Source organism: Phyllostomus discolor, chromosome 3 (genome assembly GCF_004126475.2).
Source record: "Phyllostomus discolor isolate MPI-MPIP mPhyDis1 chromosome 3, mPhyDis1.pri.v3, whole genome shotgun sequence".
In the NCBI taxonomy this organism is placed as follows: domain Eukaryota; kingdom Metazoa; phylum Chordata; class Mammalia; order Chiroptera; family Phyllostomidae; genus Phyllostomus; species Phyllostomus discolor.
Genome location: NC_040905.2, coordinates 17,161,470 through 17,187,092, shown reverse-complemented (window position 1 = coordinate 17,187,092; position 25,623 = coordinate 17,161,470). Strand labels below are relative to the sequence as shown.

General features: G+C 34.0%; 1 long non-coding RNA gene across 1 annotated transcript; it reads right to left on the bottom strand.

Moving 5' to 3' along the window:
• Window positions 1-4,836: 4,836 nt before the first annotated feature.
• Window positions 4,837-24,710, bottom strand: LOC118499299. Its single transcript, XR_004901824.1, has 3 exons — window positions 24,699-24,710; window positions 15,122-15,125; window positions 4,837-4,929 (listed from the first exon to the last, which is right to left on the bottom strand). It is a non-coding gene; the product is annotated as an uncharacterized LOC118499299 (long non-coding RNA).
• Between the last annotated feature and the right edge of the window lie 913 nt (window positions 24,711-25,623).

Sequence of the window (25,623 nt, the reverse complement as noted above, 5' to 3'; positions counted from 1 at the left end):
AAGGGACCTCTGGAACACATCAAGCCTAATGACATTGGCTTCATTACTAAACAATAAATGGATTAATGAGATCTAGGAAGAAATAAAAATATTCCTTGAGACAAATGAAAATCAATACACGACAACACAAAATCTATGGGACACAATGAAAGAGTTCTAACAGAAAAATGTATAGCATTACAGGTCTACTTTAAGAAGCAAGAAAAATCTCAAATAATCTGAACTTACCCTTAAAGAAACTAAAAAGAGTGCAAAAAAACAAAGCCCAAAATGAGTGAAAGAAAATAATAAAGATCAGAGCAGAAATACACAAAACAGAGTCTAAAAAATACCAGCATCAATGAACCCAGAAATGGTTTCTTAAAAAGATATGACTGATAAACATTTAACAAGACTTATCAACAAAAAGAGGACCCAAATAAACATAATAAAAAATGAAAGGAAAACAACAAAAGACATCATAGATTTATAAAGGAATATAAGAAAATTTTACAAACAACTATTTGCCAACAAACTGGAGAATCTGGAAGAAATGAATGAATTTCTAGAAACATGAAATTTCTTGGACTGAATAAAGAAGAAAGAGAAAATCTGAACAGACTGATTAGAACAACAAAATTGAAGCAGTAATCAAAACATCCCAAGTTCTGGACCAGAATGCTTCACAGTTAAATTTTATGAAACATTCAAGTAAGTACCAAAATTTATCTTTTTCAGACTACTAAAAATATTCCAGAAGACTCCTAAGCTCATTTTATGAGGCCAGCATTACCCTGAGTTTAAAACTAGATAAAAGAAACTGCAAAAAAAGAGAAAATTATAGGACAATATCTCTGATGAATATAAATTTTTTTAAAAACCTCTCAGAATATGTAAGCAAACCAAAATAAGAATACATTGAAAAGATGATCAAGTGAGATTTATTTCTGGAATGCAAGGTTGGTACAATATCAACATAACAATGCAATATACAACATAAAAATGAAGGATAAAAATCATATAATCATATTAATACACACTGAGAAAACATTTAGCAAAACTGAGCACCATTTTGAGATAAAGACTCCCAGCTAAGTTAGACTAGAGGAAACATATGTCAATGCTGTAAAGGCCATAAATGAGAAACCCACAGTTAAAGTCATAGTCCACAGGGAAAAACTAGTAACATTTCCCTTAGGATGAAGAACAAGACAGAGATGCCCTCTTTCACCACTCTTATTCAACACAGTGCTGAAAGCCTTAGCCACAGTAATCAGACAAGAAATAAAAGACTCAAAAGATCCAAACTGGAAAGGAAGAAGTAGAACTATTATTATTTGCAGATGACATGAAACTCTGTATGGAAAAGTCTAAAGAATCTACCTACCCCAAAATACTAGAATTATTAAATGAATCAGTGAAATAGAAGAATATAAAATAAATATCCTGAAATCAGCTATATTTTATACAGCAATAATGAATGATCAAGAGGGGAAATTAAGAAAACAATTCCACTTACAATTGCATAAAAATACCTAGAAATAAATTTAACCAAGAATGTAAAAGGAGTGTAGTCAAAAAAGATATGATAGTGAAGAAAGAATTTAAAAAGATACAAATAAGCCGAAACATATACAGTGTTCATGAATAGGGAGAATTGACACCATTAAAATGCTCATACTACCAAAAGACAGCTATAGATTCAATGCAATTGTTACTGATATATCAATGGCATTTTTCACAGAACTAGAGCAAACACTTCAACAATTTATGTAGAACCACAGAACACTTCATATAGTCATTAGAGTCTTGAGAAAAAAAGAACAAAGTAAGAGGCATCACACTATCTAATATTAAACTATAATACAAGGCTATAGTAATCAAAATACCATGGTACTGACATAAAAACACAGACACCATACAATACAAAATAAAAGAGAAACCAGAAATAAACCTATGATCAATTAATATATGACCAAAAAGGGGAGCACATACAATGGGGTAAAGAAGACTCTGTTCAACAATTGATTGGGAAAATTGAACAGACACATGCAAAATCAATAAAAACTAGACTACCCTCTTACATCATATACAAGAATAAACTCTAAATGTATCATAGACTTAAATGGAAGGCTCAAAACCATGAAACTCCTAGAGGAAACCATAGGCAGTAAAATCTCAGACATTTCTGAAATAGCTTTTCAGATAAGGAACACAAAAGAAAAAAAAAATTAACAAGTGGGACTACATCAAACTAAAAACATTTGCATAGCACAGGAAACCATGAACAAAACAGAAAGATGACCTCCCAAATAAGAGAAGATATTCACAAATTATACATTTCATAAGGGGTTAATAACCAAAATTCATCAAAAAATATACAACTCAACACCACTCCCTCCAAAATACATACAATCCAATAAATGGACAGAGGACCTGAATAGACACTTCTCCAGAGAAGACTTACAGATGGCTAATAGACATATGAAAAGATACACAATGTCACTAATCATCAGAGAAAGGAGAGAAATGCAAATTTAAACCACAATGAGATATCACCAAACATCTGTCAGAAAGGCTATGATAAATAAATCAATGAACAACAAGTGCTGGCAAAGATGTGGAGAAAGGGGAATTCTTGTGCACTGTGGTTGGGAATGCAGATTTTTGCAGCCACTGTGGACAACAGTACAGTGTTTCCTAAAAAGGTTAAAAATGAAACTACCTTATGATCCAGCATTTTCATCTGTGCTATGTATCTGAAGAAACGCAAAACATTAATTCAAAATAACATATGCACTCCTTGCATCATTATTTACAATAGCCAAGATGGAAGTCATACAAGTCCCCATCAATAGACAAGTGGATAAAATGTGGTGCTACAATAGAATATCACTGGATCATAAAAAATAATAATATCTTACCACTTGCAACAATAGCATGGATGGACTTACATAGTGTTATGATAAGTAAAATAAGTCAGACACACAAAAACAATTATTATATGATTCTACTTGCATGTGGTATTTAAGAGAAAAATAAATGAACAATCCAAAAAGAAATAGACTCATACATACAGAGGGGAATTTTCATATCATACATATAATACATACTGATTGTTGCCAGAAGGGAGTTTTCACTGCTGGGTAAAACTAAAGAGATTAAAATAAGTGGATCAAAAAACTTCATTGTGGTACATTTACACAATGAAAAATACTACAAAATAGAAAGAAACAAGGAGCTCTCATCCTTTGTGACAGCATGAATGGAACTGGAGAGCATTATGCTAAGTGGAATACACCAGGAGGTGAAAGGCAGATACCATATGATCTCACCTATAGGAGGAACCTAATCCACAAAACAAACAAGCAAGCAAAATGAAACCAGAGACTTGGAAATAAAGAACAAACAGTGAGACTAGAGGACAAGGAGAAGGATATAATGGGGAAAAGAAGAGTAAGGGACAAGCAAAGGAACATGAATATAGGACTCATGGGCATGGACAATGGAGGGGATTGAGTTTGGGAGTGGGGACTGCAGGGTAGGGGAGAGCAATGAAGAAGAAGGCAAGACAACTGTAACTGAACAACAATTAAAAAAGCAAAAAGAAGTGAAGGGATTATGAAGTACAAACCAGCCATTACAAAATAGTCATGGGGATGTAAAATACAGTGTAAGAAATGTAGTCAATAATATTTTATTAACTATGTATGGTGCTACATGAGTGCTTAAAATATACATATTACTTTATATACATATTACTTTATAAAGTATACGATTACCTAACCACTATACTCTACACCTGAATCTAATACAATATAATAATAAATGTCAACTATAATTTTAAAATGTTTAAAAAAGGGTGAGGTAATAAAAGTTTATTAATCCCAAATTCAATTCCAGTAAAAGACATCTTTCCAGACTACAGAAAAAAAATTAGTCAGAAAAACCAAACCTGAAGGAATTCAATGTTAGTATAACTACTTTACAGAAAATGTTAAAGAAAATTCTTCAAGAAGATGAGATATGATATAGTCAGAAACTTGGATCACACAGAGAAATAAATCAGCTATAGAATAAATGACAACTCCTTAATTCAGAAATGGTAATACTACACATATCTACTTATGCATATATAGCAATATAACTATGAAAAGGTAAAATTTATGACAAAAAACATGAAATGAGAGAAAGAAATTGAGAATGTAAGTTCATTCACTACATGTTAATGGCATAGTAGTACATTAATACAGCCTTATACAATTTAAAGATGTATATTATAAAACCTAGGGAAACCACTGAAAAAAATCGAACAAATAAAAAAATTTAATAATATGAAAAAAGAGAATATGTAAAAACTATAAAATCATTCGATACTGAATTAAAACCAGAAAAACAACTGACAAAGTAGGAAAAGAAATGCAGAGCAAATTGGACAAATTGAATACTGAGAGATTTTTTCCAAATTTATCTATAATCAGTTCAAATGAGAGTGGTGTAAATAAACACAACTGTTAAAAGAGATAGAATGTTAAACTGATTTTTAAAGTAGAACTAAGCTATTTGCTGCCTACAAAAATCTAAATTTAAATACATAAATATAAAGAGTTAGAAGAAAAAGAATGATAAAAATTTATCATGTAAGGTCTAACTCAAAATAAAGTTAATTAGCTGTACTTATTTTAGACTAAGTAGATTTCAAAACAATGAAAATATGAAATTCTTACAGTACTATTTATTAATTGAAAAGGGATAATTTTTCTAGAAGATATACCTAAGTGGGTATGTATCTAAACACAAGGCTTCAAAAATCATGAGGCTTCCCTGGCTAGTGTGGCTCAGTTGATTGAGTGCCGGCCTGCAAACCAAAGGGTCACCAATTTGATTCTTAGTCAGGGCACATGTGTGGATTGTCGGCTAGGCTCCCAGTGGGGAACACATGAGAAGCAACTGTGTTAGAGAACAAACGGGGGGCCTGAAATGATATACTATTACCCAAAAGGAACCCCCCAGGTTCATTATGTCTGCCTCCAGAAGAAAGACATGTCTCAACGCCAGAGATTCATGAAAAGGAAAGGAAATGTTTATTTAATGCTATACGGACTTAAAGTAGTGACCTAATGTCTTCATCAAAATCCCAAAGTCCCTTAAAACACCCACAAACACACACAGTCCTTCCTTCCCCCCTTTGCTCAGTCTGGGGTACCGTATCTCAGGGAAAGAAATAGAAGTCCGAGGCTCAGGCAGCCCCTGGTTCTTCCCAGTAATCCATCTCAGCTGGTAGGCCTCCCTCGGTTCCCAGCACCATTAGCTGTGTCACCAGGGTCTCTGCTAAAGCCAGGTGGTCGTTCCCCCTTCTAAAGCCGCGGGGGGTCCCCACTCTGGCAAAGCTGCATGGTTCTTCTTTCAATGGCTGTTGCATCTGGGTTTAAATCCCCACACCAATCTTCCTCTGCAGTCCCATTTCCGACTCCTCCAATAATCAGTTACACCTGCTGGTACTCTCAAAGCCTTCCAGCTTTACTGGGCTGCCATCCTGAGTCTGGGCAGGTGTGGCCCCATGTCATGGAGCCAATCATCTCCAAGCTCCCAAGCAGGTGCTGTAACTCAGGGGACGTGCCCCCCAGTTACATCTTGGTGGGGAAGTTACTTCCATTCCCCTGGCTCAGAGCATGGCCACAGCTATTTAACATATCCATGTAACCAGTTAAAGGTTATAGATATGTTAAATGACCACACCAGAGGTTAGCTGCAAAGCTGTTGCTGAACGGAACAGCACTCAATGGCCCTGTTCCATGTGTCCCTTCCCCCAACCCACACCTAAAGGGGAAGGGGTGAGGACATCCTAATATTTCCTGGACACCTTGAGTTCTGGACCCCATTCCAAATCCCTATTTGGGCCACCCCTCTTGGCTGCACCCTGTAACAACTACACATTGATTTTTCTCTCCCTCTATTTCTCCTTTCCTTCCCCTCTCTCTAAAAATAAATAAATAAAATCTCCTAAAAAATGGACAAGAGTCAAGCATACATATCCTTAGGATTATCTTCTGTCTATAAAAAAAAATGAGAATACCGTTTTAAGATCAGGGGTCTTCTCCCTTAACTATTAAAAAAATGCATGAAGCCAAATATAATATATATGAAAAGAGAAGTAGACATTCATAGTTACATTTGAAGATTTCACTCTTCTATCAGTATGTAATAGACTATGCAAGCATAAATAAGTAACAATTTAATCATAGTCTAACAAACCAGTTTGGTCTAATTGATTTTTTGAAACATTCCACCCATTAAGAACAGAATACACATTCTTCTCAAGTGGACATTGACTATTTATCAAGTTATATCACATTTGGAGCCATTAAATAAACCTTAATACAAATACAAGAAATGAAATCCTACAGAGAATCCTCTAAGGTCAAATGACAATTAATTAGAAATAAAAAAATAGAAAGATATTTGCAAATCCCAGAAACCTTAAAAATAAAACAATGTAATTAATATAAAGTTCCAAGAGAAAATCTCAAGAGAAATGCCAAAAAAAATTCAAATAAAAACTAAAGTGTCAAAATGCATGGTCTAAACTAAAGTAGTACTAGTAAAAAATGTATAAGATTAAATGTTCATATCATAATAAAAAAGAAAGTTTTAAAATCAATACCCTATGTTTTCACTTGAAAAAACTGGAGAAAGAAAAGCAAATTAAATCCAAAGCAAGTGAAAGGAAGGAACTAATTGTGATTAGCACAGAAATCAATAAAAGAAAAATTAAAGTAATAAAATTAATGAACTGAAAGGATGGTTCTTTGATAAATTCAACAGAATTGGCAAACCTCTAATCAAGTAAAAAAATAAAAGAAAAATTAAAGAAGATAAAAACTATTGCCATAGGCTAAAAAGTGACCCCACAAAAGATATCTCCATCCTCATCCCTGAAATTTGTAAATATTACTTTATATCAATACTAGTCTTTCCTAATGTGATTAAAATTGAGCCTTAAGAAGGTGAGAGTATCATGCATATCATTATAAGATAGAGATTTGACTCAGAAGAGAAGGCAGTACAACCACGCTGGAAGACACTGAAGTTTTATGAGCACAAGACAAAGAGTGCTGGTAGGCACCAGAAGCTGGAAGAGGTAAGAAATGGATTCTCCTTTAGGACTTCCAGTATGGCCCTACTGAGACTGTGGCTTTGGACTGGTGACCCAATTTCAGACTTCTAGGGGCTGCAGATGCCACTGAGTGAGCATATGTACTGTGTGGCCTTGGCATTCAAAATGAGCAATGAATCTGCATCAGACTTCTCATTAAGCTTGAACATTCCTCCATGGAAACTGTACGAGTGATTCAGAATGCCACAGCTATGGGCAACTGATGACTGGCTACTTCATCACAACAACGCACCTGCTCATGCATCACATCCCTTGCAGAGTTTTTTTGTGAAACATCAAATCACCCAGGTGACTCAGCCCTTCTGCATCCCAGATTTGGTGCCTTGTGGCTTCTGGCTTTTTCAAAAGTTAAAATCATCTTTTAAAGGGAAGAGATTTCAGACTGTCAATGAATTGTGTGAGGTCCCAAGGTGCCTACTTTGAAGGGGACAAAGGCATCATTCTCCTATGTATGATGTTTTTTGGCTCTTGTATCTTCTTCAGTAAATGTCTCCAGTTTTCATGTCACATGGCTGGATACCTTCTGGACAGACATTTTATACTGTGGTTATAAAATGTTATCATTAAGGGTGATTCATTTGGGTAAAGGGTATGTTATAGATTTTTATACTTTAAAAATTTTGTGGAATATGCAATTTTTCCAGAAGAAAGTTCATAAATATGTAGCAGTTATTTTCCAGTCACTAGATGTCAGAAAGTATCTAGTAATCTATATAATTACAATGATTTGTTATCACAAAGATGGTTAGAAAATTGAAAACTTTTGTTTGTGAAAGAAAATCACATAGCTTATCTTCATTTCTTTAAAATATACTTTTTGCTAAACAGTGGTCCTTCTTTTGAAACAGTGTAAGTGTTGTACTACTTATGAGTTTTATTTTTTACAAAATAAATCATTTCTCACAACAAGAAAAAAGTGTTGGTAATTTATAATATTTTAAGTGCTTCATCTCATCCCCCAAACTACATTAGTAAACCTAAATAGTTTTATTCTCTTTAAATTTAAATAGATAGTTAATCAGATGGTTTACAGTTGTCAGTATGCAAAATGCAGAGTTTATTCTTGTGTTTTTATTTATTAATTATTATATTACATTCAATACAAACAAAAAAGTTAACCTATTTTTGCCCATGTGTGTGTCAATAAGTAATTCTATATGAAAATTCAATAGGTATGTCTTTTTTACGTGCAATTTTCCAAGGGAGGAAAAATTAACTGCCCAATGAAGAAGTTTCACAGTATGCTTTGAGATAAAATATTTTATGTAGTTTTCAGAATTTTCAATTTGATGTAATACAATACCAAAAATACATCAAAGTACTACATATTATGATTGCAGCACAATATAACATAAAGTTTACAAACACATAAAGTTATTGTGTTGGCAACTGTTAAAGATAGCCTTAAAGTACAAGTATTTTTTATTTCTAAAAGCTAATAAAAATACCATCATTTCTCTAGAGTTCCTTCAGAGATCTTTCTGATCTCTCAATCCATTTTTCATTCTATTTCTGTTTCATGAATCTTCAAAGTATGGCTTCAAAGATTCTGGTTAATTGACCTTCAGTTCACCCTAGCAGGTTTATGTTGTCCTTGTGGTTGACCTTTACCATTTCAAACAATAAACAACTGAAGGCAAGGGGAAATAAAGCTAAGAAATGTGAGATCAATTAGATAGTTTGTACATCATTTATTACCACTGAGCATTTGCTAGTGATTATTTCTAAGATGCAATGACAAATTAATTTAACTATTGAGAAAACTAAATAATTTTGTACACTAGTGTAAAATGTAATGGGTTTTTATAATTACCTGTAAACATATTTTAAAACACCATCATAGCATCAGTGATAATATTTTATATAATTGTCACATTGGATCCTTCAAATCTCAATTGAATGTAATTGAAATAAACACCAATGAATTTTAATGGGCAAACCTCCCACTAAATCAGTTATGTACATCAGCTCATTGAATCATCATGACAATTTTGGAAAGTAATTGCTTTTATCTATATTTTCCTGGAGAATAAAATATAATTGTTAGATTATTTAGCTAGGCAAATAAAAGTTTGAAATTTTTCTCTTGAAAGAGGAAATTATGAGGAAAAAATCTATCTTAAAGATAGCGCAAAATCTGTATGTGTCCTCCAACAGTGAAAAACACACTGAATTGTAATTGTGGCAGATGCAACAAAGACAAGTAGATCTGCACAGTGATTACATATTGTAGGGATGAAAAGGGAAAAGAAAGAATAAAAATGTCTCCACTTTTTTTGTTTGTTTTTGTATTTGCTAGATGTTGCCCAATCGTGAGATGAAAACAAGGGAAGTACGGCGAAGATTTTTTGGGGGGAATAAAAAGGAAGAATGACTAGGTTTGGGGGAAAATATAATTTATTCTATTTTGAACATTTTAATTAAGATATATATAAAGTTGATGTTATTGAAAAAGTATTTAGAGTCTTTAATGTGAAGCTCAAAGGATAATTATAAAATGTAAAAGCAAATCTAAAGTATTTAAAGCCATTGTATAGGATAAAACCCCTGAGCAAACATCACTGAGGGAAGTTATCCTAGGAATGAGTCTTGAAAAATTTTAGGAGCTGACTTTTGTAAAGGTTAGGAGTCAAAAAAAAAAACAATTATGAAACATCTAACTTTAAGAATCAGCAGTTTAGGACATTGTAATAAAAACATGGGGATAATTATAAGAGTGATGTCAAATTAAATAAGATGAGAATGGAAAATGTAATTGGTGGAGATGTTGGTTTCTAGGAAAGTGCAAGTTCCATGGAATGCTGGGAAAGCAATACTAAGAGAAATAGGTTGATTATAGGAAGAATTAAGACAAAACACTCATGCTTTTTGAATATTTAGTAATACAATGTTGGATTTAAAGACAGAAGAAAAACTAATTGCTTAGTAGTGGGACTCATGAGGCTAGGATGATGTTTAATTCAAATAGGGGTGGTCAGTTACAGTGCTGTCTTCCAATGATGCCACTTTGTGTACTATCACTGAACAATTTAGACAGTTAAGCCATTTTGAAGTAGGAATGTTAGAGTGGGTGTTTTAAGACATGAGATATTACATCATCTTTGTATGTAGAGAGAATGATAACACGAGATGATAATTTGTGAGCAATAGACAATTTTAGGATTGCAAATAGCTTTGGACTACAAGAAGAGACTTATCCCAGGCACGAGAATAAAGCTTCCTTTAGTATGTAAGGGTTTAAGAACAATAAAAGGGGTACAGAGAATTTCATATTGTGTGTTAGGAAATGAACCAATTACACAGAAATGGGTTACATTTTCTGACAAAGTATAAGGGAAGGTCATCTGCTATATATGTAGAATGGAGAGAGGGAAGGATGTGTGGTAATTGATGAAAGAGATGGAATTAAAATAATCATTTCAGAATGTGATATGTCAAATGATAGAACCACAGTATAATGATTCAGGTGTCCATTCGAGATTCACAATCATAAATTTTAAATGAACTAATATATAAGTATTATTGTTTTCCTTTTTTAAATTTATTTTTCTTTTTTTAAGTTGCAGTTTATATTCAATATTATTTTGCATTAGTTTCAGGTGTATAGCATAGTGGTTAGACAATCATATACTTAACAAAGTATTGTTTTAACATACATGAGAGTAGTTACCACAGCTACAATTAGGTGGGGTTTTTTTTCTGCATCTTTCCCTGTATCTGTTAAAAGCACATTAATAGCTTCAGACAATAATTTGTCATCCTACCATTTTCTATGGAGGTGTTTACTACTTATGAGTTCAGAAGTGGCACTTTCTTTGCATTCTTTTTTTCAGCTTTATATCATTAATACCCATCAGTGATATTAACTGTTATAACACAAATAATATACCACAACTACATATGTGCTATTGACAAAGAATATTATAAATATTTTAGCTTACATTAGTCAATTTTCACTATAAACATATGAAGTAGATATTATACGGAGTTTATTTGACAGATTATTAAATAGAGGCATAGAGAGATTAATAAGTTTCTTTTTTATAGGATTGGTTATTTTTATTTTTTTAAGATTTTATTTATTCATTTTTAGAGAGAAGGGGAGGGGGAGAGAGAGAGAGAAACATAAATGCGTGGTTGTATTTTATGCATCCCCCGCTGGGGACCTGGCCTGTTCGGCAACCCAAGCATGTGCCTTGGCTGGGAACCGAACTGTTGATCCTTTGTTTCACAGGTCCATGCTCAATCCACTGAGCTACACCAGAAAGTTGGTTAATAAATGTCTTAAAGTAACACAATAAATGGTAGAAGAATTATGGCATCTTGACAAACAGTCACCAGGGATGATTTAATACATTGGTTAAACTGTGACGTCTTGTTTCAGTGTTTCTTGTGCAAATCTATATCACATTCTACATATGACCATATGCCAAGCATGATTCACAATGGTAAGACATTCTACAGATATGAGGTATTTTAGGACTTGGTGTTAAAGAATTCTTAAGCAGTAGGTTAAGTGAATATGCTACATACAACATTGTATGATTGATCCATGTGCTGGAATAGAGGAAAAGGAAAAAAGTAACCGTGGAGGTTATGAACATTGGAAAACTTCCATTTGAAGACAAGATTTATTGAGGAAAAGATGATAGTGAAAGAATCAGAAAACACAGGTATTTCTAAGAACATAAGGCAACAATATTAACATAGATTTAGTGACACAATGTTGGACTTAAAGAAACATGTTTACCTAAATAATACATGGCTTCCTTTACAGTATATAAGTACCATAAATGTGAAATGCATACAGTGTGAAATACACTAATAGAAAAACTTACAAAGATAGTTTTCAGTAAATATTACTGCTTTTCTATCTGTATTTTGATATAAGATTTATAGCTGAAATTGATAGTTACGTGTATTCCAACTCCATGACCCTTTCTAAGTAGCTGAATGTACTGTGACTGGAAACACATAAAATCAATGAAATATGTTGACAAATCGTATACTAGAGTGCAGATTATGATATTTGTTTAATGTGCTTTTAGACTTAAACACACTTGTATACATATTGGATAACAAATGAAATTGAGTATGTTTTTAATTATCCGTTTGAATACCACTTCTTCACAAATATCTCTGCATAGCAGTCCAAACAAAATGAGAAAGTTAAGAATATAAAAGGCCTTTTCATCTATCCTGCTAGTAGATTCCTCTTTGGCTTCATCTTTGAACACAGGTCCTTTCCTCAAGTGAGGGTGCATTGGAGTGGCTTTTTCCAAAAATCAGGCCCTTCTTGACCACCTAAGATGGCTGAGGTTATTGTACTCAGTGACTGCCTCAAATTTGAACATTAAATGATCTTCAACAAGTATGTTTATCACAAAACCATGTTTCACAATTGTTTTCCAGCCAATGGCAATGTGTGTCTAAGCATGATGAAGAGAACAGACAGATGCCTGATGGGAAAATACACCTTAGTGAGTATTATCTGTGTGACCTTCGGTGATTTGCTCTTCCATCAGTCTAGGATACCATTATGATCCTGTGTGTCCTTAAGAAAGGTTTACATTTGAGAAAACTGTACATCACTAAGATAGAGCTTATATAGTATTCAATTTATCCTTTGTAAAATAATAGGTAATGAATGGGCCTCAGTCTAAGGTGGTTGGAAGGGCTATTATATGTAAAGTGGTAAGAAGAGTTCCTAGTACTATATAAAATTAAAATCATATAATGTAGTTATTTTAATATAATTGTGGGATATTTTCTCTTTATTTGTTCCATGAGCTTGCTGTAAGCTTTAGCCTTTCATCTCATTTTCTGCTGTATCTTAATCATGCAAATACCTCTTAAAGGCAGGCTTGGAAGATTCCTTTTTTAGTTAAATTTATTGAGGTGACAAAAGTTAAAAAAATATATATAGGTTTTGAGTGTACTGTTCTAGGATACCTCGCTTGTATATTACATTGTGTGGTCACCACCCAAAGTCAAATCATCTTCTGTCACCATATATTTGACCCTCTTCGCCTTTTCATTAGGACCAAAATGCACAGGCTTTGACAGGTCAGGTCTCTGACAAAAGCGCTACAGTGTGCTCCCCTGAGGGCTGTCTGCTGATTTACACACTCCAGCTTCACCTCAGCAGGGCTGGGCAGCAGTTTGTATTTAAATCCCGAGGAAAATGCCTTAGAGCAGTAAAAGCCCTGTGAAAGAATCAGCATAGATTTATGTTTGGAAAATATTGCCAGAGTTAACAAAATCAATAGAATCTTTGAGAAAATTGTCCACCTTTTCTCCACCCCTTTCTTTTAGTGTTTCTGTGCATTGAACCAGGGATGGGCATGATTAGGAACTCAAAGAGGTAAACAATGTAATTCCTTTCTAGATCTTTCCACTAAGAATTATAGACAGGAGTTGATTTCACTAAGATTGAGATGTGATATAGAGAAGCAAATGAATTCTAAAGTTTCATTCAGCAACTCACAGAGAGGATTTCACACTTGTTAAAAGACAGAGCTCACTCTGTCTCTGTCGACGATTGCAGCGCATTCTACGAACTAGTGATGTAGAAACTTTGAAGGAAAACCTACTGCAAGTCATTTTAAAGATGTATATTATATAAGAAATATTCTGAAAAAGGTAGTAGAAAGTACACTGCCAGGATCAAGAAAAATAATGAGAATTTGAAAAGAATAATGTAACTATATCTCTGCATAACATTTTAAATAAAAGTTATTAATAATAATACTTTTCATATTATAATAGCATACACAAAAATACTTTTATGTATTGCTACTAACTTGACTGGTAATATAGTCTTATAAGTGTACATATAGTGTCTAACATCTGGATAAATAGATAATATCCAATAAATGAATTATTGAAAAAATGTAAAAACATACTTTTCTCTGTATATAAGCAACATCTCAGCATAAAGAAATTGAAGAAAATGACTCCATTATAGACCTAATGTTGTTTCTTAGTCCTCCTCTACCCCACTGCACTATAATAATTTTCTCTTATTTGTTTATTTTTCTTTGGCCCAGACAAATGATTTCAAATACATTATATGGAACATTTATTCTTTAGTATGTTAAACAATTTCTACTTTAACGATATTTTATCAAATATGTTTGTAATATCCAGGGTTTTGCTACCTCCAAAATTTGTTTGCTACCTCCAAAATTTGTTTGCTACCTCCAAAATTTGATAAAGGTAAGATGCACTACACAGATGTAGAACACATCACATGTAACACACTCCAGCATTTGGACTACTAATCTATTATACTTGGGATATTTTGTTTGATATATTTTCCAGTGGTGATTGCAAAACTTAGCCATATGAATAAGAACCCAGAACCTTGTTAAAGTGCATGTTCTGATTTCCATAGTTCTGTGCTGGGCCATAGAGATAGTTCACAATGTCATCATGTTCACAAGCCCAGGCGATGCCTCCAACTGCACTTTGAATAGCAAAGTTGCACAGCCAATAGTTCAGAGCATGTTATATTAGATCAATACCATAATATAGTGGGGCCTTTACTATGTCAATAAATTATTCTAAAACTTTATTATATTTAACTTTTTTAACACTTGCTTTTTATGTTGAAGATAAAATGTGCGGTCTTTCTCCAAAGAAATGAGGAAAATAAAATATCAGTCATTCCTCAGTCATAAGCACTGTTAATAGATATTTTCTTATTATATCTTGTTTGTGTTTCTTTCTTCTGTTTGCTTGAAAGAATAATTAAGGGAAATATTAAATTTTAAAAATAAAATTAGAAATAAAAGTAAGCAAAGAAAAGGTAATACATGAAAATTTATGTAATTTATTTATGTCATTTATAATTAGTAGACTCGCCCTACAAACTCAGCTTTAAGGCTGTGTTAGGCAAAAGACTAAATCAGAGTCAGTTACAACAATGATAATAGGCAGGTGATAAAAATAAATGTGGAGAACCCATCTGTCCATGGCATTGCTAGTTGGGAATAAAATATCTTTCATAAAATTTAATAAAATTATAGAGAGAACACAATGATATTAACTCCAAAAACAGGTGCCATATTGTCATATAACTTTTCTATAGTACTGAAAATATGACCTTATATCCTAAGAAAACTAATACATAAAATATTTGGGAAATTAAAGCAATGTAGTGTTATTATTGTGTGGTATTTTATGCTTTTCTGGCTCTACCCAATCATATGTATGTGTACTTAATGCATACATACACACACACACATACATACATATATATGTTTGGATACATATACTTGTATGCGTATATCTTTGATTGGATATATATACTAATAAATATACATGTATACACATAAATATGTATGCATGTGTATATATGAAGCCATCACCCGCAGGCAGTGACCACGGAACGCTGTGGATGGCTCGTCAACACGTGAGAAAAACATACACAGAAACAGCCGAGTCCTGTGGGGAAGCAGGAACAGAATGGCCACTCTCTCTGATGAAGAGAGCGCCCGGTTCCCCCTCCAGAGAGGCTTTTTATTGGTTTAGTTTGCATAAGAATTCAGGTAAAGCTCATTACTCATTGTTAGGAAGTAAGGATCAAACAATAGATAACAAGGAAGTCTGAGGGCCTATTTTGAGTCAGGATCAAAAAGCTATAAAACTTTAAAGAACAAACTTACTTCTTCCTTGGACCCTTATTATTCAACTGAGAGCATTCTAAATAAAGCAGGTTTCACAGGATCTTACATATTCTTTCTTAGGCCTGATCACTCGGGGAACCCACCCTTTTTAGCACAGAGCTGCACCACCCTGTCATTGTTTCAGGCTTAGGTGGAGCAAGGGAAGTGAGGCAGCCAAGTGATAAGGAGATTATCTCCCAGAGGATGAGGACTCAGGCTATATCACAGCCAAGGAGGGAGGGTCCATCACCCCCTTTTGCTGTAGCCCACAAAGTCCTTCCTTGGGGGCCTCCCACGTGATCATGCCTGTCTTAGGTCATTCCCCCTTTGGGGAATCTTACCCGTCATTGGCTAACCGAACAAGCACTGGGTTTCAGTTATGAATGAAGCAGCAGAAGCAGCACTCCTGCCAGGGAGATAAGCTTTTGTCTCCTTGCTGGTTTACGGTCCAAGGCCACTCCCTCAGCCTTAGCCTAGGCAGGGGTTACAGCTTCTGATACCAGGCAGGGCAGTTCCCAACATCTATATGTATGTATGATTGGATATATACATATATAACACATAGACCCAGAAAACAGTATGGTGCTAGCCAGAGGAAAAGGAGAGTTAGAGGAGGTGGAAGTGGACAAATGGGTGATGAATGGGGCAGGGGAAACACCTGACATTGGGTGGTGAGTGGCCAATGCACTGTGAAGATGAGGTTTTATTGAGTTGTGCAGTTGAAATTTGTATGGTTTATTAACCAATGTCACCCCAATAAATCCAATTTAAAAAAAAGAAACAATAGCCATTGCCCTTATGTGTCAAGCAAAGTTGATAGAAATTTGGCATTAAGAGTAAAGAAATGATAACTACAGGAGCAGAAACCTCCTGTACAGAGATTTGTATTCTCCTTAGGACTTGCACCTCGGGTACTGATCAGAAGGTGGCATTTTCAAAGTTCATCTGGTTGCTCATTACTAGTCAATCATCAAACAGGTGTGAATGAAAAACCCTACCACAGAATTAGCTAAGGCATTGTAGAGGCACCAAGCACTTCTGACAGAAATATTTTGCATGTACTTCAGAAAATTTCCCTAGCACCTATATATTAACTTACCTGATTTTTACATAAAACAATTCTTTCTCTTAAAAATTTCCCAAATTATAGGTTATAAAAAATGGTCAAATTTTAATCATTATTTCCATTTTGAAGACCTTACTTGAACTTTCTCCTTTATTACTTTCTTACAATGATATTTTAAGGAAGTCTCCTTTAAAATCAAATCACTTGCATAATAGTATTAGATACATATATACTTATGCATATACATAAATACACATATGCACACATAATTTCCCTTGTTCAATGAAGGATCTTTAACCAAGTTATAAAGCCATCACTAAGCCATAAACTATAAGAGAGCATGATTTTTGTATTTTTTTCAGTGCTGTATACCTAGTGGCTAGATAAGTGCCTGGCTTTGATCACTCAACAAATATGAAGTGAAACAAAAAGTATTATACTAAGTGAAACAAGCCAGACAGCGAAAGACAAATACCATATGATCTCATCTGTAAGTGGGACCTTATTAGCTACACAAACAAATGAGCAAAAAAGAACCAGAGACATAGAAGTAAAGAACAAACTGACACTGAACAGAGAGGAGGAGGGGGAGGATAACAGGGTAAAGAGGGGGAAGGATCAAGTCAAGAAACATGTACAAAGAACCCAAGATCAAGGACAGTGAAGTACAGATTGCCCTTGGGAGCCGGGGTTGGACAGGGCAGGAGAGAGCAACCGGGGGGGGGGGGGGGGGAATAAGAATAACTGTAACTGAACAGCAATTAAAAAATAAAGACAAATTGGTATCAACTTTCAAATAATCTTGTTATCCAGTAAACAAAATAATAATAGAAATAATTTTTAAATGGATATTTAGTAAGTAGCTCTGATATAATAAAGGAAATACTATGAGGTCAAAAGACAGCCTGTCTAAAGGCCTGTCTGTGACATCTAGCTGGAATATTACATATGTGTACTGCATGGTTAAGACCTTGAAGTCTGCAGCAAAACTGTCTGAATCAGAACTTCCTTTCCACCTCTTATTTGCTGAGCCATCATGTAAAAGAGATTCTATTTCTAAGCTATAGGATTTTCAACCAAATGATAGAAGTAGTATTATTACTTACCCCACTGGATTAAATGAAATAATGGATTGAACATCTGTAGCATCTGTAATGGGCTCAATTGTGTCTCCCAAAAAGATGTGTTCAAGTTCTAACCCTTGTGATATGTAAACATGTTCTCATTTGAATGAAGCACGTTTGAAGAACAATCAAATTGAAAATGTGCTATATTAATGTGTTCCTCAGTCAAATGACTGGGGTGCTTGAAAGACAAGGAGAGGACACAAATAGACACAGGGAGGGCCATGTGAAGGGGAGGCAGAAACTGGGTGATGTATCTACCAACGAAGGAATGTTATGGATTGCAGGTGCTCTCGGAAGCTGGGAGATGTGAGGCAGGGTAGAGCCTTCCGAGGCAGCATAACCCTGCCTTCACTTTGGTTTCAGAATCCTGGCCTCCAGAAATTTATTTCTCTGGTTTTAAACCACCCATGGTAACTTGTTATGGCAGCCCTCAGAAATTAATACAGTATCTTTCATGTTTGATTAATATAATCTCTTTAAAAATAGTCACTCCATGCCTTGAATTCCTCATAAACATAAAATGGAGCAAAATAACAAGCTGTTTACTGTATTAATATCAGCATGGTTGTTCTAAAGCTCTCTTTAAAACATGTATGTTTATATATGTATTATATGGTGCATATTTTATATATAGTGTATATGTGTGTGTGTGTGTGTGTATTCTCAGAAAATAGATTATCAAATGCCCCTTCCAAGTATACCCTATAGATATTCTGGAAACACATACCAATGTACAATGGAATATTTAGCTAATTATAGGCAAAACTTTGTGTATTTTAATCAGTACTCTAGAATGCAGTGTACTGTTTTTCCATAATATCACCAGATATTTCTCATCAGTATAACTGGTACCATCACACTTGCACATAATATGTCCATATAAATTGATTTTTTAAACTAATATTAGGATGAGAAAGATTTTGGAGGAAAAACAATTTAAATAAAAATATTTAATAAAATAAATAAATAAAATAAATGAACACATCTAAAAATGATGTAGACTATTCACATTTTAAAGTGAAGCATATAATTTATTTTCTGCTCTTCTTTGATATTTAACAGAAAAGCAGTCTACTAAATTATGGAAGGTAATCTAGATAGATGGTTGTGCTGTTGGCACGAGACATTCCCAGCAAGAAACTCATTCTCTTCACCGGCTTCCAGAAGTCATCTAATAATGTCAGAGTGAAGTGCAGTCTGTAATTGTACTCGGCATATGTAGGGTGATAAGGAAAGTCACACTGCAAAGTACACTGAACATAGCATTTCACTTGAAATATCCCCATTGCACTTATTCCTTATCTCTTTTTTCCCCTACCTTTTCTAATACTTAGGTTTCTGGATATCTTTTTTTTTTTCTTTCCTGTAGGAAACTTACCACTGTTTTTTTTTAAAGTTCTATTACATATTGCTTTGATTAAGTAGAACAATGCAATTTCTGTTTTTCTTTTTTCTTCCATAAATAAATTTAAATTCAGCAAGGAGGGTGGGGACTGGGTGAGGCAGGAAAAGTTGGAGGAGACAATGGGGACATCTGTGAAAGTGTCAACATTAGAAATGAAGAAAAACAAAATAACTCAGCAAGGAATCTGTTTTTAAACCCTTCCCCACCTGAGGACATTTTTTCTTTGCTTTTAGTGAGAGAGGGAGGGAGAACAGAAATCGAGAGAGAGAAACACCATTGAGAGAGAGAAGCATTGACTGGCTGCCTCCTGAATGCACCCAGACTGGAGGTCAGACCAGATCATAGACATTCAGGCCAGAGATCCAACCACAACCGGGAACGGGCCCTAACCTTTCACTTACACCATGATGTTCCAACCGACTGAGCCACATCAGCCAGGGCAAGAAGCCCTTTTTTCATATCCTCACTTAAAAGTCTCACTTCTCTCTCTCTCGTCCTCTCCCTCAATATGTCCCTCTCTTCTTCCTCATTTCCCAGGAGGGCTAGATCATTTCAAAAATATCATCAGAGTCAAGTTGAAACTTCAGTTTTCTATATCTCTTAAATCTAGGAGAAAATTCTTTTTATGTACTCCGTGTTTGAAATAAATTGCATTAGAAAGAACAACAAACTCATAATTTCTCATTAATTGCATTTCTGAAACCATGGGATATAAATGATGTCTACTATCATTCTCTATCTTTCTCTCCTCCCACAAATTTCTACTTGTCTGAGAAACTGATAAATGTCAAACATACTAAAGTTAAAAGAAAAGATGCTCATCTCTCCCTCATTAAAGAGAGTATTCCTCCACCTAATTTTCAACGTCCTGCCACACTTGTGCTTGGTGCTGTCATCCATACTGTTCATCATAATCAGAAAGATTCTCTCTGGCAAACTCCCCATCTTGTCTTTAAATGTCTGACATTTTTATATCTCAACTTAAATGGAACCTCTTCCAAGATTCCTTAAGAACATCTTAAGAATGCCTGATATGTTTTATCTCTTATGCCTTAACAATTCAAAATGCCTGATATGTTTTATCTCTGGCAAAGCTACAAATCGTTGCCTTCCTTGGTGGGGTATTGGACTCCCTTATGTTATTTTAAATCTCCTTTTATATTCATTTCTCAGATTACTATTTAGCCAAATAAAACATCTATAAAAAAGTGTTAGTTTCCAATTGCTGCTTTAAAAATTCATTACATAGTTCAATTAAAATAACATCTCTCAGTTTTTGAGATCAGAAATCCAAAATGTATTTCAGGACTCATTTCACCCATTTCCACAGTTCACTGTTCCTTGGGAAAATTGTGAAGGCAACTTACTTATAAAGACTTACACTGGGATACAACTGAGTTAAATGCAACTTATTAGTCACATAAATAATTATAGCTGCCTGAGTCGAGACAATGTTGCAGATAAATATTTCAGTTGTTTTCAGTGTGTATGTATGTGTGCTTATGTAAAGATTGGCAAACACTGTATAAATAAGACAGATATTTCCAGGCTGTAAAGAAATTTAAATGAGATGTTGCTATTAGTTTTCATCTGTTTACTTCGTTTTGAAATTTCATTTATTTTTTTAAATGTTCTATGCTTTCAAATTATATTTGAAAAAAGGTTTCTAACTGCCCCGTTAGAGAATACGGGATTTCAGAGCATCTAGAGTAAGTTTAAGAACAGCATTATTGGCATTTATACAAGAAATTAAATAATTGAACAGAAATGGGGTCAGTAAAGTCAAGTTTGAGACAGTATAGTTAAGCAAAAAGAAAGTATAGATAGGACTACAGAATATACCGTCTATGGCGAATGTAGTCCTCAGGCATATCTGAGGACACATGATAGCATGACGCTTCTTAATGGAATTCTAGTTAGTTGGTTTCAAATAAGAAGAAGATGAGGAAAGAAGAAAGCAACTTGCATTTATAAAAGGAAATATACAATGAAAATGTAATAATCCCTTATTTCATTCTAAAGAAAAAATGATCTTGATAAATTTCTGGATGAAATCCTGTTTGTTCAGTACAAATAAAGGCTTCATCTTTAACATAAAGAGTGTGGGTGGCGGGGGGAACCTGCTGCCGTCTTGAGGGACTCAATCACATCAACAAATACATAATGCAGAAAGCATAAAACTTGCTTATAGTAAGAGCAGCAAACTCGGAGTTCAGCATCACTGAGTAGTTTTGTATAGAGCAATCTAATTCCAAGTGCAACATTTCATTATATTAAAAAAAAAAGATACCCTGACCCTTAAGCGTCTTTACAAATTTGAGTGACTTTCTCTAGCAGCAAAGCTGGAAGAAACTGGGGAAACCTAAATGTAACAGTGACTTGTGCAAAGCCTCAGTGCACACTCTTACTTTGGGTGAGATCACAAAATTAGAGAGATTCAATGACCATAAATCTTTAGCCCAATATGTTGAGGGATCCCTTTGATCCTTCAATCCAGATTCTGCTACAGAATTCACAATAAAACAATTTTATACATCACATAGGGTTATTTTTTTCAAAAACAGATATCTTTGTTCCTTCTTGTGGCTACCAGACTACAGGATGACCCCCAATGAACTTAGCCCCTGGTATTTACCCCCACATATGGTAGTCCTCCCTGTCCCATATAATCAATGATACTGTGGAAATGCCGGTGTAAGGCTCTAAGTTTAGATTTTTAAATAAATTGTGGTTTCATCATCATTTTTCTTTAATCCTCTTGCTCCAGAAGCCTACTCAATTAACCTTATCAGGAGGTTTGCATGGCCAAGAACTATGACCTCCTGCCAATTGTCAGGACCAACTGACCAGGTATGTGAGTGAGGAAGCATCTTGGAGGTCAGTCCTCAGGTCACGCAGTCTAGCCATCAGGTGTTTGCAAGCTCAGTCCCTCCCAGCCTCCTCACTGCAACTTCGAGCTCCTGAACCAGGACAATCCATCTCTAGCACAGCTGGTGTTTGGGCCCACAGAAACTATGAGAGATAAAATAAATTTATTGCTACTAAATTGTGAGGTGATTTATTATGCAGCAATACATAAGAGCTTTTTTCCTTATCTTCTTTGTTTTTTTTTCTTTCTTGTAATCTTAATCCTCCAGAGTAATACATTCTCTTACTGATCTGAGTCATAATACCTACATCACTTAATCCTCACATTTAAATGTGATAAACTCAGTAGAACACTTGTAGTTCAAAGTCTCCATAAGGAAACTTTTGCCATTATAATTGGAATTCAATAGGAAAAAACTGATACCTGAATGTATATAATTGAACCTCAAGATAAATAGACTTTAGCCAAAATCTATTTGATTCTGTTAGAAGCTATCCTTCTTTTATTTTCTGTTTTCAGCTGAAACTTGATGATTTGTTTTAAGTTTTATAGGCTCAAATGCGGTTATCTTAAAATAACAGTATGCACATAAATTTTACACATAGCTACAGACGTTTTTCTTAAACTTTTACATTAAGCACTGACATTTCAGTTTTGACAGTTTATTCACCACACAATTAAGGCAAGTATACCATCAGGATAAAAATGAACAGAAAAAAAGTATTACCAGAAATAACCAATGGAAGATGGAATGTGATTTTATGTAACCTTATACATAACACAATACATAGCATGCTAATTATTATTGAGAAGTTTATGTGAAGGGTTAAGATCTTTTTAAAAGTGAAATGACACCCTTCATTCAAACTCAGATTTAAAATAGCCAAAAGCCATGGTTTGTATCTTATTTCTTCTCAACTCCTCTAATTTCCAGATTGATTTCATAATTTTAATTTGCTTAATAATTGAATTGTAAGTTTGATTTCACCTTGTGGCTACTTTTTAAAAAGTTTTACTTTATAAGTAAGTGGTCATTGTTTTATCAATATTATAATTATTTTATGTTTAATTATAATGAATATTCTTTCTTGCTTAGCTGCTCACACTTTGTAAGTAAAGAATTATCTCTACATCTGGTTGTATTTCAATTCCTCTTCTTGTGGGATGCAAAATTAACAGATTAGTATATCTTAAAAACTTTATTTTTCCTTTCAAGTGTTTCTTACTTTTCAATTACTTGTTTGTATTCAAATTACTTATTTTTCCTGTGCAAAATCTTTCATGGACTTCTTTTTGATAGCATTCAAGAACCAATGGAGATTTTTGAAGGAATAATTATAACATCCATACATTTAATTTATTTTAAAAATTCCAGTATATTCTGTAAGTCTTTCTGTATTTCTTCCAAAACTTTTCTGGAAGTATGTAGTAAGATTTTGCTTTCTTGAAAATATGTGTTTTAGTATCTTAGCAGAATTTATGTTTTATCATAGTCATATATATCTATATATATCTATATATATACATATCTGTGTGTTTAATGTGTTTGATGTTTATCATATTTGAAGAATGGTTCTAAGTTTTGCTGAGAAGTTTATGGAGAAAATAGTTTGAGAATTTGGAGATTTTTCTATATTTTGTATTTGGCAAATATATTCAATATTAGATTTAGAGGAATGATATTGGGAAAAGAGAATAGTTAAATCTCCTTTAAACACTGAGTTAAAACATAGGAAAAGTCTTGGAGAGTAGTTGTGTCCTTTGCTGAAAGTATCTTTTTTTAGAAACCTTACCTAAATCCCAAGGAAAATCAGTTTAATTATATCAAGTTAAATATTTTCATTGTAAGAACTTATCCTGAACAGAAAATAGTTTTAATTTAACAAAAATAATAATGCTATTATTTTAATATGGACCTTAGAATTAACACCAATAGTTAAAAACATGTCATGGCTTCTAAGCAATAACTTATCACGTTTTTTATCATGTTGTAATATTACAAATGTGCATCCAAATAGTCACTCAAAGGAATTCTCTTGAAGTATTTTCTTAGCAACTTGCAAAGAAAATCTAGCTATAGTTGTGCAAAATATAGATACAGGACATAAACGTATATATATACACACACATACATGCATACATACACAGATAGAGATTTTTAAATTTGATTTTTGTTTGTGTATCTCATGAATGATAGTTTTGACATGACAATAATCAATCCTACAAGTAGAGCATTTACAACAACAGTAAAAATAAATAAATAAAAAGATAATTTCTTGCCCTGGCTTGTGTGGCTCAGTGGACTGAGCACAGGCTTACAAACCAAAGGTTCAATTCCCAGTCAGGGCACATGCTGGGTTGCATGCAGGTCAGGTCTCCTGTGAGTGGCGCAAGAGAAGCAACCACATATTGATGTTTATCTCCCTTTCTTTCTCCTTCCCTTCACCTCTTTCTAAAAATAAACAAATAAAATATTTTTTAAAAGGTGATTTCAAAATGTATCCCTCAACTTTTATTTTAGTTAAATCCTCTTTGAGGGACTCTTACTCTTCCATATCTGACTTCAGCTGAGTGAGCTACAGGTTGACACATTTTAAAGATGGATGAAGTTAGCTTTAGTTGTGCATTTGGCAGTAAAAATCCATAGCAGTAACCAAGAAATTTCATTAAGAATATATCATGTATCAGGACTCTTGCTGTATTTCACATACCTTACAATCTTTTCAGTCTTCTCTACACCTAATCCTTTAACTATTACCTCCATGATCTCCATATCCAGCTAAATATTCTATAAATAAAATTTAGCATTGCCAAAGACACCGATGTCAAAGTATTTTTGTTTATTAGGCATGAATAATAACTTGAGTTTCCTAGGGGCCGAAGAAGCAAATTATCCTTGTTTATCCAGAAATGAGGGTAACAGCAGGACATGGGAATCTCAGTGATACAACAGGTCCAGTTCAGGAAAATTGGAGATGTTGGTCTTCCTAAAAGGATCAGTGTATGCATTAACACCAGTGATATAATCAGAGTACATGAATTATTGGTCAATTTGGTAGACAGGATAAGGATCCCTCCCAAAGTTCTTCATTTTCTAAATATCAGAACATTTTAGTATATAACTTCAAATGGAAAAGAAGACTTTGCAGATGTGATTAAGACTATTGAATGGGGGAGATTATACTGGACTTTCCACTTGTTTACAGTGTAATCACAACTCTTCTTGTGAAGGAGGAGCAGAAAGGGCAAGCAGAGCAGTCCATGTGACTATGGAGGCTGAGAGAGCTGCGAAGACACAATACTGCTGGCTTTTAAGATGGAGGAATAAGAG